We start from the raw sequence: 11677 nt of genomic DNA on the forward strand, positions 1-11677 counted from the left end.
TCTGCCTACTACAACTAAGCCAATTTTGAATCCACCTTATCAAATTAACCTGCATCCCAGTGTGTTTGCCTTCTTTATAAGTCTCCTATTTGGGAACTTGTCAAAGGCTTTGCTGAAATCCATATAAACTACATCAACTGCACTACCCTCACCTACACACCTGGTCACCTCCTCAAGAAATTCAATCAAATTTGTTAGGCATGAGCTCCCTCTGACAAAGCCATGCTGACTATCCCTGATCAAACCTTGCCTCTCCAAGTGGAGATAGATAGTCTGCTTCAGAATTTTCTCTAATAGTTTCCCTACCACTGACGTGAGACTCACTGGCCTGTAGTTCCCTGGCTTATCTCTACAACCCCTCTTAAATAGCAGAACCACATTAGCTGTTCTCCAGTCTTCTGGCACCTCCCCCGTGGCCAGAGAGGAATTAAAAATTTGGGTCAGAGCCCCTGCGATCTCCTCCCTTGCCTCCCTCAGCAGTCTGGGACGCAAATCATCCAGACCTGGAGATTTGTCCACTTTCAACCCTGCGAACACCTCCAATACCTTGTCACTCCCTGTATCAATTTGATATGCCATGACTTATCCCTTTAAATTAAACCTTTTAAATCAATTACTCTAGGGCCCTTCTTTCCTGATCCTCTTTACTATAGAATATACAAACTATAAACCACCATAACACCTTAAACTATAAGTGATTAACGTAGTAAACACTTTGCCCACCTCAGCCACCACTTCCCAGTCATTCCTTTCCCTTGTAGCCCCACCTGCTGCAGCTGGGCAGGACCACTCTCTGAAGGTTTAAGAAGTTGCATAGCCAGGAAAAAATGCAAACAGCTCCTCTTCCCCGATGCACTGAATTCCCACTGTGCAGCAAATCGCCAATACCCACACTCACTCTGGCTGTGCCTGCCTCAGGATGAGCTCTCTACCCAGTTCATGTGCAAGCACACACACAACACTCTTTTCTGTACATACCTAGCTTTCCCTTTGGTTGTAAATTCCCATTTGAACACCAGGCCCTTTGATCTCCTCCTCTTCAATTAATAAAACCCCTTTCCTAGTACCAATTTTGTTAGTAATATAAACATATTGCTTGGTGTCTCTAAGCTCGGTGCAAGATTTCACCCCCACTCTACGAATGGTTTGTTCAACAAAATGCAAATGTACCCTGCGCCTTACAGTTTAATATCTCAAACGACGATACATCGAAGCAGACAGAGTAGCTGGCTTTAATCCAGTTAGAACATATACACCTACAGACACAGACCCTACGACAGGTCGAATTTAAAATAATTTCCAATAACTTTATATATCCCTTCATACCAATCAACTACAGACACTGAGCTCTGGTTACTCCCTTGTCCTTTTTATATAATTTCAATCAGTCCCAGTTTGCCCAGAAGTTTCCTTTGCAACTGGAAGTATCTGTTTAAAATAAACACAAAAACTGTAGGAAGAACATGGAGGGATGACAAAAAAATAACCCATTAAAAGGAGGGTGGAGGAGTGGAGGGAGCTGGGAGTCGATGTGAATAGGTCATTGAAGAGGGTAGGAAAAGTTGAGGCAGAAACTAATACAGCATGTAGTATCCAGGGCTTTATGAATAGGATCAGAGAGGACAACAGCAAGGAAGTTATGTTGAACTTGTGTCAGACACTAGTTCGGCCTCAGCTGGAGTATCACATCTGACTACCACACATTAGGGAGGATTTGAATGTATTTGGGAGAGCGCTGAAACAAAACTCATGAGAATGGCTCCAGGAATGAGGAAATTCAGCTGTGGAGACAGACTAGAGAAGTTAGGACTGTTTTCTGTGGGTGAAAGAATGCTGAGAGGATATTGATGGAGATATTCAACATCATGCGGGGACTGGACAGAGTTGATAGGGAGAAACTGTGCCCACCCATGAATGGATCGAGAACTAAAGGGCACAGATTTGAAGTAATTAGGGGAAAAAAGCAAAAGTGATGTGAGTTTTTTTTGAATGCAGCGAGTGGCTAGAGTTTGGAATGCACTGCCTGAGAGTGTAGTGGAGGCAGGTTCAATCGATGCAGGGAAACGCACAGAAATTATCGTGTTTCTGGATTGAGCAGGGTCTGATCAGCAATTTAGTGAAGAGATTAAACTGAAATCTCTGAGTCGAGTCACAGCTTGTTATAGATCAGAGCAGTGCAGAGGAGAGCTCTGAATCCACTCTATTATCTCTGTCCTTTGGATTAGGAAACTCGGCACTGTCTGGATGATAGTAATGTTGTTAAAAAAAGTCAGTAATAGACAATCTATTGTTGTGAGCTTAATTACCTCGTGTGCGAAATCATCAGTTTCAACATTTCCAATCAAGAAGGGAAAACAGCTTGATATTGTGTTCAATGTTGTGTGTGAGAGTGTGAGGGTGACCTTGCTTGTGACTATGTGTGTGTGTCTGTGTGTGTGTGAGAGAGAGAGAGAGTGAGATTATGTGTGTGTGCATGTGAGGGAGAGACTGTTTCTGTGTGTCAGTGTGTGTGTGTGTGTGTGTGTATGTGTACATCTGTGTGTACCTGTGTGTTTGTGTGCGTATGCCTATGTGTGCGTGTCAGTGTGTTTGTGTGTGCCTGAGTGGACCTGCGTGTTTTTGTGTATATATATGTGTTGTATGTGTCTGTGTGTGTGTGTGTATGTGTACATCTGTGTGTACCTGTGTGTTTGCGTATGCCTATGTGTGTGTGTCAGTGTGTTTGTGTGTGCCTGAATGTACCTGCGTATTTGTGTGTATATATATGTGCATGTGTGTGTGTGTGTGCGTGTGTGTGTGTGTGTGCGTGTGTCTGTGTGCGTGTGTCTGTGTGTCTGTGCGTGTGTGTTTGTGCGTGTGTGTCTGTGTGTGAGTGTCTGTGTGTGTGTGTGTGTGTGCGTGTGTGTGCGATTATGACAGTATCCAGCAGAGGCAATTTGGGATTGGCAATAAATGTGGGCCTAACAAATAACATCCACATCCATTGCAGGAATTAAAAAGAAGTTAGTGTCTGTCCTGCTGTTATTTCTTTGTTCTGTATATTAATGCCGAATTCCTGTAGAGCTCCTGAGCAGAGCTGTGATGACCTGAATTCTATTTAGAGTTCAAATAGTTGTGGTTTCTATGGTCCACCCGACAACTGCTATCTGTGATGTCCTTGGGTGCGAGTTAACTTGGATAGGTAGAAGCAAAATAAATTTAATTGTGGTTAAGCAGCATATTTTTATAGTCTGTGTTGCATCCTGAAATAACCTGTAATGTCTGCAGCTCCATGTTTAATCTGAAAGATAAGCTGAGATCTCAGTAGATCAATATCCGTAATATACCTACGTAAAAATGTAATCAATCCTCATGATTGTCTCATTAGTGTCTGTTGGGGCTCAGTTGACAACACATTGGTCTCTGCTCCAGCGAAGTGGGTTCAAATCCCTGTAGAGACAAGAACACAGTTTTGAGGTTGGCATCAGGGAACAGTCTAGAATGCTGGGCTACTGACACTGCCCAATTTCAGAGACTGGCACTTTGCCCCCTTGGGTGGATGTGAAGGTTTAAGTGCCACTATTCACAGGAGAGCAGGGCAGTTCTCCAATTGCCTTGTCTAATGCCTATTCTCAAAGAGCATCAACAAGGGACATATATTACCTGTCAGTAAATTCTCCTGGATTTTATTTTCTTCCTCTACAGAAGATTGGATTTGAATTGAAGAGAGCGAAGGCTTTCCGGGTGACTCTGAAACTGTTATAAATTCTGTTAAACTGACAAACTGAAATGACACTGCCTGCAGCTTCTGCCTTTCACACTGCAAACAATTCTAAAGGTCATTGACGCTGTGAGTCTAGTGTTATCTTTAGTGAGGTGAGATTATTACAGTTTCACACTCTCCAGCTGCTCAGTAACAATTTAAACAGTTTGGTCTGAGAGTGAATATTGTGTTTTCCTGTTGTTGCCGGGGAGTGTTGCAGATAGTGTGATTCTACAGGATTGATGTGATCTGGCTGCCCTGTGAGCGTGTCCTTGGGGATACAGTCAAAGTTCCTCCCCTACACCCTGTGCGTGAGATCTGGAACACAAAGAGCTGGAATATTCCGTGTGATTTATTTACAGGAGGAACGCTGTATGTATAGAGGGAAGGTGCACCATGTCTGTGTGGCAGAAATAATCTAAAATATTGTGTACAATCCTCTAAACCATCTTCAGTTTGGAGAGTCTGGATCCAGTTGTAAGAAACCCCTCCCCCTGCCCTGCCCCCTATCTTCCTAATAAGGGTAGTGCCCGTATCCTGGGAGAATTCTCACTGCATTTGTCAAATTGGTAAACACTCTCCTGATCAGAGTTAGACTGTGAACAAAACGTGCTGCTCCATTTGGGCACTGATTACCTCTGACTGTATCTCACTCATAAGAACTTCCATTTAATGTCTGTGCTTTTTTGTATGTTATTTTATCCAAATCACTTCCAATTCTTTCTACATAAAAGCCCTAGCTAGCACAACTGAACAATTTCCTGGCTTTTCATTGCATCACTTATTCATGGTATTTAGTGAGCTGATCAATAGATTTCTCCCTTTTTATGTTGTAGATTACAAGGCCCAGACAGAATCAGTTTCAGTTCCCATGCTGTCCCCATCTTCAATATCTCTGATCGTTAATGTTCCCAATGTCAAATGTGGGATTCCCATGAGGGACCATGGCAACGTCACTTCAACGTGGCTGTCAAATCATAGACTCAAACGATGGGTACAGCACAAGAGGAAGCCACTCGCTCCCTCTGGTCTGTGCTGGCTCAATGCCAGGTGAACTCAGCTAATCCTATCGCCCCACAGTTTTCCCCGTGATCCTGTCTCTGCTTCCCTTCTCAGGGTCTATTTGAAAGGCCTTTTTCAAAGCCCGCCCTCCTCCCCATCATTGTCTCACACTCTCCGGGAGTGTATTCCAGATTCTCACCGAGGTGCAAGTCTCTCCTCTTGGGGCCCTTGTTTCTTTCGGCAATCATCTGGAACAATGTCCACTTGTTCCTCCAGCCTTTTCCCAATGGAATCAGATTTCTCCTTCCTATCTGCTCTGACACACCCTCCCATGCTTATAAACACTTCCATCAAATATCACACTGGTATAAAGACATTAGTGCTGAGAAGAATAAATAGTGAATACAAAACTCAGTATTTACAGGACTGACTGGAACCGGCCTCCTAAAGAGAAACCCTTTGTCTGGGACATTTTGCAATGAACATGGACTAACTCCGGTCTGAGGGTTGTCAACTGTGACCAAGTCAGAGAACTGTCTTATGTCCATATTGAAATACTCTTTTCTTGCTTTCACTCTTACTTGAAATTAAGAATTTGGAGCAGGAGTAGGCCACTCGGCCCCTCTAGTCTGCTCCACCATTCAATAAGATAATGGCTGATCTGAATGTAACCTCAAACCCACATTCCTGCCTCACCCCCGATAACCTTTCACCCCCTTGTTAATCAAGAATCTATCTAGCTCTGCCTTAAAAAATATTCAAACACTCTGCTTCCACCGCCATTTGTGGAAGAGAGTTCCAAAGACCCACAACCCCCTGAGGGGAAAATATTCTCCTCGTCCCAGTCTTAAATGAGTGACCTTTTATTTTTAAACAGTGCCCCTTTAGTTTTAGGTTCTCCCATAAGAGGAAACATCCTCTCCATATCGATCCTATCCAGACCCCTCAGGATCTTTAAGGTTTCAAGTAAATCGCCTCTTACTCTTCTAAATTCCAGTGGATACAAGCCTAATCTGTCCATCCTTTTCTCATAAGGCAACTCACCCACTCCAGGTATTATTCCAGTAAAACGTCTCTGAACTGCTTCTGACGCACTCAGATATTTCTCTAAATAAGGAGGCCAGTGCTGCACACAATACTCCAGATGTGCTCTCACCAACTCCCTGTACAAGTGAAGCACTCTTATTCAGAACCGAGATATTCTAAGGTGAAACAACTCTTTATGATAAAATTCAGTGGCACATATTGGTATGGACAATGCAAAATCCATGTCAGGCTTAAATCCTGAGCTAAAAACATTTCAAATTGAAAATTACAGAAAGTGTGATAAAACTCAACTCCTCTGCATGCAGTGTGCTGCACTCTGAGGTGTCTCGGTGCAGCTGTAATATTCCTGATATTTACAATATACACCACAAGTCAGGCACACAGCCTGAGGGTAAAACTATTCCAAGTGAAAATTGCAGAAAGTGCAGTGAAATACAAGTGAGGGTTGTTTGAACTATAGTTCCACAGAATGGAAAAAGGAAGCTGATCATTCAGGCCGCCTGTTGACCAGTTTGACTTTCCACCCAAGTCAAAGGGAATTAAATTCGAGGGGTTCGGCCAGTAAATCGAGTGGTCTATGCACTATGCACAAGTTTGCTTTGTGACCCAAGACCAGTATTAATTCGGGGTGAATTTTACCAGTGGTTAGGAGGGGTCCCACCAAACATCAAAATATTTTTGTATCCATTGGCATCAGCTGAACAATGAGACTAGATTTTTGTTTAATTTTCGTGTCCTAGATGGAAGACAGATCCTGGCTTAGCCGACGCCAGTTCAATTCAATTTACCCCCAGTGGATGATGGGCATGAATAACTGAGAAATATTCTAGCATGACCCCACACTGCTCAGTTTGGAAAATATCTGTTCGATCTTTCCATTGATGGGAAGTGGGTATCGCTGGCCAGGACAGAGTGTGCTGCCCATCCCTAACTGCCCTTGGACTCAATGGCTTTCTGGACCGCATCAGGGGGCAGTTCAGAGTCCCTGATATTGCTGTGGGCCTGGGTAGCAGCTTTCATCCTGAAGGCTCATTAGTCAAACACATGAGGTTAGCTTCATATTCCAGGTTTGTTTAACTAAAACTAGCCAGTTACCATGGGGGGATTGGAACCCATGCCCCCAGACCATTGGTTTGAGTCTCTGGGTTGTTACGCCAGTGACATCACCATCATGCCCCCCATTCTAAATCACACTTCCCTGCGACATTCACGTTTACAATATGTATATATAAGCAAATCCAGTTCATGTAGACAGATCCAGGCCTCATACCAGAGATTGTCAACCGTCCTGCAAGAAAGAGAGATTTACACTGTGGCCACAGTACAGAGTGAATGTAAAGAGTTAAATAATTAGAAACAGCAAGAAAATGATTTTACAGACCTTCGAACAGTTTCCTGACAAATAACTCTCATCTCTGACGTCAGAGATGCGGGTTGGAGGGAAGTTTGGGTCAAGTTGAGTGAACCACAATCCTACAAAGGACAGCGGCTGTTATTACAGGTCTCCCACATTCATTCGGATCAGCAGCCAGAAATTTCAATATGTGTGAACTTAGAGTCAGAAGCGTCTGCGACCACATCAGGTGCCCTGCAGACTCCGATTCCGTGATATCATTTTGAAGGTTGGAGGTGAGTGAAAATGTTGAAATATTTCAGCACAGCGATCACATCTACTACACTCCAACTCACACATGTACAGTCTATTGTACCAGTGCTTTGGGGGGCATATCTGTTAGAAACAGAGAGTGAATAGATAATGACATTCTCTCCCAAAACAAACTTTGTCCATAAAACCTGTAAAAGTTCATGACAACACATTTCGGTTTGGAAATTACTGTAAGAGCCATACAATTCATTTCTTTCCATACAGCCTGTTCCACTGTCAGGTGCCTCAATAATATGTTAATGCTCTCCATATTTGCAGTGTACTTTCGTTGTCAGACATACAGCCCTCAGGGTTGTACACAGGTCCCAGCTCCTGGGTGTTCCAGATAATAATTGTAGTTTGGGCGAATGAGCTACTGAACCAGTCACAGTGATATATTAAACCACAGTGTGAGCGACTGTCGGACATTCTCACGGTAACACTGCGCTATGGATAACTTGAATTTTATTCACTTAGTTTTAATAAATTCCTTTAATTTAAGCTGCTTATAGAACCTCGGATCACTACAAACTTGGTACTTGGCGAGTCATAAGAAAAACGGAATTCTGATTGTACTACGGGCATCCAGCGTGTGACAATGTGGTTAATTCCAGGTTTGTCCGGGTGCCTCTTCGAGGTTTTCAAATTGTATTTTATTTCAATATTTCATTTCCGTGTTGAATAACATGTTGCTTTGTTCTGGAAGGTTTAGCGAGATGAAGCAATGCTGTTACCCGGACAATCCTGACCCATGTATTGCTGGTGTATTGCAGGAGGATCAGTTTTATTTCACTTAAGAGGACAATCCTCACATTAATTAATGCGAATAGATGTAAACAGGGATGATATATTCAGGAACACTGAGACATGTCTGCAGAGTGACCAGAGATGGGAACTGAACATCCAGGGGTGTTCAGTATTTAGGAAGGACAGACAAAAAGGAAAAGGCGGTGGAGTTTCATTGCTGGTTAAAGAGGAAATTAACGCAAGAGTGAGGAGAGATATTAGCTCCGACGATGTAGAATCTGTATGAGTAGAGCTGAGAAACACTAAGGGGGGAAAACGTTAGTGCGCTTTGTATGTAGACCCCCAAACTGTAGTGGCGATGTTGGGAATGGCATTAAACAGGGAATTAGAGACACATGCAATCAATGAACATCTGTAATTATGGGTGACTTTAACCTGCATATAGATTGGGGAAATCAAATTAGTAACAATACCGTAGAGGAGGAATTCCTGGAGTGTTTACGGGATGGTTTTCTGGGCCAATACATTGAGGAACCAACGAGAGAACAGGCGATCCTAGACTGGGTATTGTGTAATGAGAAAGGAATAATTGGCAATCTAGTTGGGGATGAAAGACTATAATATGATAGAATTCTTCATCAAGATGGAGAGTGACGTAGTTGATTCTGAGACTAGGATCCTGAATCTTAATAAAGGAAACTACGATGGTATGGGGCGCGAGTTGGCTATGATGGATAGGGAAATGTTACTTGAAGGAATGACGGTGGATAAGCGATGGCAAACATTCAAAGAGCGCGTGGGTGAACTGCAACAATTGTTTATTCCTGTCTGGCGCAAAAGTAAGACAGGAAAGGTGGCCAAACCATGGCTTACAAGGGAAATTAAGTGCAAGGAAGAGGCATATAAATTGACCAGAATAAACAGCAGACATGAGGATTGGGAGCAGTTTAGAATTCAGCAAAGGAGGACCAAGGGATTGATTAAGAAGGGGAAAATAGCGTAGAGAGTAAGATTGCGGAGAACATAAAAACTGACTGTAAAAGTTTCTATAGGTATGTGAAGAGAAAAACAATGGTGAAACCAAATGTAGATCCCTTAAGTCAGAAACAGGGGAATTTGTAATGGGGAACAAAGAAATGGCTGACCAACTAAATCCATACTTTGGTTCTGTCTTAACAAAGGAAGACACTAATAACATACCAGAAATGTTGGGGAACACTGGGTTTAGTGAGAGGGAGGAACAGAAAGAAATCAGTATTAGTAGGGAAATGGTGTTGGAGAAATTGATGGGATTGAAGAACAATAAATCCCCGGGGCCTGATAATCTACCTCTCAGAGTGCTTAAGGAAGTGGCCCAAGAAATAGTGGATGCATTGGTGGTCATCTCCTGAGATTCTATAGACTCTGGAACAGTTCCTACAGATTGGAGGGTAACTAATGTAACTGCACTATTTAAAAATGGAGGTAGAGAGAAAATAGGGAATTATAGACCAGTCAGCCTGACGTTGGTAGTGGGGAAAATTCTAGAGTCCATTATAAAAGATATAATAGCTGAGCAATTGGAAAACAGTGGCAGAATTGGACAGAGTCAGCACAGATTTACGAAAGGGGAAACAAGCTTGAGAAATCTACTGGAATTTTCCGAGAATGTAACTAGTAGAGTTGATGAGGGGGAGCCAGTGGATGTGGTTTATTTGGGCTTTCAGAAGGGTTTTGACAAAGTCCCACATAAGAGATGAGCGTGTAAAATTAAAGCACATGGGATTGGGGGTTGTGTATTGAGATGGATAGAAAACTGGTTGGCAGACTGGAAACAGAGTAGGAATAAACAGGTCTTTTCCCGAATGGCAGGCAGTGACTAGTGGGGTACCGCAGGGATCGGTGCTGGGACCCCAGCCATTCACAATATATATTAATGATTTAGATGAGGGAACTAAATGTAATATCTCCAAATTTGCAGATGACACAAAGCTGGGTGGGAGGGTGAGCTGTGAGGAGGATGCAGAGATGCTTCAGTGTGATTTGGACAAGCTGGGTGAGAAATTTCTTCACCTAGAGAGAGGTGAGCCTGTGGAATTCGCTACTACGGAAAGCAGTTGAGGCTAAAACATTGTATGTTTTCAAGAAGGAGTTAGATATAGCTCTTGGGGCGAAAGGGATTAAAGGATATGGGGAGAAAGCGGGAGCAGGTTATTGAGTTGGGTGATCAGCCTTGATCATAATGAAAGTCGGAGCAGGCTGGAAGGGCCGAATAGCCTACTCCTTCTCCTAGTTTCTATGTTTTAATGTTTCGATTAATTCTAATAACATCGATGCCGGTCACACAGGGCAGCCTTTGTCAAGAGTGATTGTCACAGTTTCCCACCTCAGCCGTTCAGTAGCGATGGAGACAGTCTGGGATCAATGGCTCTGTGAACGCCTTGGCTACTGAATAGGGGATAAAGTACAGAGAAAGAAAACATGGAAGAAACAAAGTAAAGAAACAATGACATGGTCACATTTAAATAAATATTTTCACAAGTGTTAGAAGCCGAACCCCTTCAGATGTGCAGCCAGTGTTGTGACCCAGCGCTATAATGGAGAGATTGGCTCAAGTCTCCACACAGAAACACCAACACGTATATACTGGATATATTTCATCTACTCTCTGTGGGATAAAAACAATTGGGCCATTATCTGGAAGATTCTTTCTAATCTATTTCGGGTAGAGACGCTGTCCATATAGCGCCAATGAATTCCCTGCTCTCTGTAGTGGGGAGAAAGTCTAGAAATATTGGGAAGATTCCTCTAACCCCCACGCGTGGTTGCTACAGTGCAGGTCTAGATGGAAGATATCTCTGTAATCTAAGTGGTGAGGGTAGCGTCCATAAAGTGGGATAACTCTCGCTGAAATTGTTAGAGAGGCTCCGGATCAGCATTATTCTTTATAATACTGACTGTAGCTCGGTCAGGAGAGCATCGACTTCACCCATGAGCTGTTACTGTGTCCAGACCGCATTCAGTCCGTCCCAGCTGACCAGTTTGAATAAACACAGCGCATCATTTTCCCGAATGGAATCCATGGTTCTGAAGCTAATCCCGGCCCAGATTCATACCATTTACTCGCAGCTGAAGGTGGACATGACTGGCTAAGGAGGACCATGCTGCAACTATTGTCCCACACTGATCGGTTTTAGTCCAGCTGCTTGTTTCCACCGCATTCCCTCTGCATAAACCAGCGGAATTCGCTTTGAAGACAAGATTTGCAAAACACAGAAACCCAGTTCCTATTGCCTGGCCCTGAGCTGAAAGAGAACCTTCAAAAACCCACTTGCAGGGACTGGGCTGGAGTTGTGGATAATGTCGGCCACATGACCGAGCATCGTGGTGAGTGTAAACACAGCGAAATCATTCGGTGGGAAATAAAGGATTGATTTCCATACCTTCAAACTCAGAAACAAATCCTCTCTCTGATTTTATAAATGCTTAAAAATGTGCTTTATGCCTAAAATTTG

At 43.2% G+C, this 11677-nt stretch overlaps 1 protein-coding gene across 3 annotated transcripts in view; it reads left to right on the top strand.

Annotated features, from left to right (window-relative positions):
* The first annotated feature begins 7307 nt into the window (after positions 1-7307).
* Positions 7308-11677, top strand: part of LOC121271086 (sialic acid-binding Ig-like lectin 8) — a 19402-nt gene continuing 15032 nt past the window's right edge. The window contains exons 1-2 of one of the 3 annotated variants that reach the window (XM_041176825.1): positions 7399-7420; positions 7939-8050. The gene's annotated coding sequence lies outside the window, so the exon portion shown is untranslated. Of the gene's footprint in view, positions 7421-7938; positions 8051-11482; positions 11550-11677 lie in introns of those variants that run through there. The other 2 variants (XM_041176827.1, XM_041176826.1) reach the window with 2 other exon arrangements.

The sequence above is a fragment of the Carcharodon carcharias genome, chromosome 29 (genome assembly GCF_017639515.1).
Source record: "Carcharodon carcharias isolate sCarCar2 chromosome 29, sCarCar2.pri, whole genome shotgun sequence".
NCBI lineage: Eukaryota > Metazoa > Chordata > Chondrichthyes > Lamniformes > Lamnidae > Carcharodon > Carcharodon carcharias.